Below are 3,050 nucleotides of genomic sequence, written 5' to 3'. Positions count from 1 at the left end.
AATGTGTTACTTCGGTCCTGTAGGAATGTCCCCTAATATTGACATGTAGTAAATATTGATAAACCATGGAATAGAACGGAATAGAGTAGAATGGAATATAATTTATTACAATAGAATATAATTTATTAGAATGGAATAGAATGTATTACAATAGAATGGAATATAATTTATTAGAATAAAATATAATTTATTAGAATGGAAAAGAATGTATTAGAATTGAATAGAATGTATTAGAATAGAATGGAATATAATTTATTAGAATGGAAAAGAATGTATTAGAATTGAATAGAATGTATTAGAATAGAATGGAATATAATTTATTAGAATGGAAAAGAATGTATTAGAATTGAATAGAATGTATTAGAATAGAATGGAATATAATTTATTAGAATGGAAAAGAATGTATTAGAATGAAATAGAATGTATTAGAATAGAATGGAATAGCCAGGTATAGAAGGGAAGGTTTTGCTGTTAAAAAAAGCTACATAAAGTTAAATCAAATAAAAATAGTTGGGAGTATTACGCCCCCATGTGTAAGAAGTGAGTACTGCGGGAAAGTACGGAGTACTGACCTCTGTTCTGTCAATATTGACATTACAATAAACATTTAATCTTCTATTCTCCTTTTTTTTTCAAATCCAAAAAGTGTAAGCATACACAGCCACATTAGAATAAAACAATGCCTTGTATGACTACTGTCTATACAGGCAAGAAATACCTTCGTCCTACCAGTGGAGGCTCCTCAGAGGAGGTAGGGGAGGACCATGCTACTCAGTGTTTCATTTTATACATTTTTTTTATAGTGAAACACTAAAAATGTTATCCTTTTTAGATAAATCTCGAATAAATATATTCACTTCCCCAAACAACTGATTAAAACACACTGCTTTGCAATTAAGGTCTACAGTAGCCTCAACAACACCCTCTAGGGTAGCACCATGGTTTAGCCGGAGGACAGCTACGTTCTGTCCTCCTCTGGGTACATTGACTTCAATACAAAACCTAAGAGGATCATGAACCCAAACAGTAATTATGACAACTTCCGGAGGACATCCTCCAACCTATCAGAGTTCTTGCAACATGAACTGACATGTTGTCCATGAAATGAAAGGATCAGATAATAAATCTAGTACTGAAAGCATAAGCTACAGCTAAGTAGCACTGCAGTGTATGAAATTTGGTGAGTAGTTGACTCAAAGAGAGAGAAAAACAATAGGTGAACAGTTGGAACAAATTAATCAGAAGCAGCAGAGAGAGAGAGAGAGAGAGAGAGAGAGAGAGACAGAGAGACAGAGAGACAGAGAGACAGAGAGAGAGAGAGAGAGAGAGAGACAGAGTTAGAGAGAGAGAGAGAGAGAGAGAGACAGAGAGAGAGACAGAGAGAGAGAGAGAGAGCTAAGCTATATTTCATTGTACTTTTTCTTCTTCTTAGTTTATCTTTCACATGCTTAGCTAATGCAGCTAATTTAGCCTCCTCAACAACCTGAGTCAAACTGAGAGGAATGTTATTTATGTTAGCTAGCTGGCTAAGGCTATCCAACACTGCAAGTCTTCCAATTCAAATCAAATCAAATTTATTTATATAGCCCTTCGTACATCAGCTGATATCTCAAAGTGCTGTACAGAAACCCAGCCTAAAACCCCAAACAGCAAGCAATGCAGGTGTAGAAGCACGGTGGCTAGGAAAAACTCCCTAGAAAGGCCAATACCTAGGAAGAAACCTAGAGAGGAACCAGGCTATGTGGGGTGGCCAGTCCTCTTCTGGCTGTGCCAGGTGGAGATTATAACAGAACATGGCCAAGATGTTCAAATGTTCATAAATGACCAGCATGGTCGAATAATAATAAGGCAGAACAGTTGAAACTGGAGCAGCAGCACAGTCAGGTGGAAGTTGAAACTGGAGCAGCAGCATGGCCAGGTGGACTGGGGACAGCAAGGAGTCATCATGTCAGGTAGTCCTGGGGCATGGTCCTAGGGCTCAGGTCAGTTGAAACTGGAACAGCAGCATGGCCAGGTGGACTGGGGACAGCAAGGAGTCATCATGTCAGGTAGTCCTGGGGCATGGTCCTAGGGCTCAGGTCCTCTGAGAGAGAGAAAGAAAGAGAGAAGGAGAGAATTAGAGAACGCACACTTAGATTCACACAGGACACCGAATAGGACAGGAGAAGTACTCCAGATATAACAAACTGACCCCAGCCCCCCGACACATAAACTACTGCAGCATAAATACTGGAGGCTGAGACAGGAGGGGTCAAGAGACACTGTGGCCCCATCCGAGGACACCCCCGGACAGGGCCAAACAGGAAGGATATAACCCCACCCACTTTGCCAAAGCACAGCCCCCACACCACTAGAGGGATATCTTCAACCACCAACTTACCATCCTGAGACAAGGCTGAGTATAGCCCACAAAGATCTCCGCCACGGCACAACCCAAGGGGGGGGGGCGCCAACCCAGACAGGATGACCACAACAGTGAATCAACCCACTCAGGTGACGCACCCCCTCCAGGGACGGCATGAGAGAGCCCCAGCAAGCCAGTGACTCAGCCCCTGTAATAGGGTTAGAGGCAGAGAATCCCAGTGGAAAGAGGGGAACCGGCCAGGCAGAGACAGCAAGGGCGGTTCGTTGCTCCAGAGCCTTTCCGTTCACCTTCCCACTCCTGGGCCAGACTACACTCAATCATATGACCCACTGAAGAGATGAGTCTTCAGTAAAGACTTAAAGGTTGAGACCGAGTTTGCGTCTCTGACATGGGTAGGCAGACCGTTCCATAAAAATGGTGCTCTATAGGAGAAAGCCCTGCCTCCAGCTGTTTGCTTAGAAATTCTAGGGACAATTAGGAGGCCTGAGTCTTGTGACCGTAGCGTACGTGTAGGTATGTACGGCAGGACCAAATCAGAGAGATAGTTAGGAGCAAGCCCATGTAATGCTTTGTAGGTTAGCAGTAAAACCTTGAAATGATTCATTTCTCTGCATTTTTGGACAGAAAGTTTCTGATTTTTGCAATGTTACGTAGATGGAAAAAAGCTGTCCTCGAAATGGTCTTG

The sequence above is a fragment of the Oncorhynchus kisutch genome, linkage group LG15 (assembly GCF_002021735.2).
Source record: "Oncorhynchus kisutch isolate 150728-3 linkage group LG15, Okis_V2, whole genome shotgun sequence".
In the NCBI taxonomy this organism is placed as follows: Eukaryota; Metazoa; Chordata; class Actinopteri; order Salmoniformes; family Salmonidae; genus Oncorhynchus; species Oncorhynchus kisutch.
Note: the sequence above shows the minus strand (reverse complement) of the source record.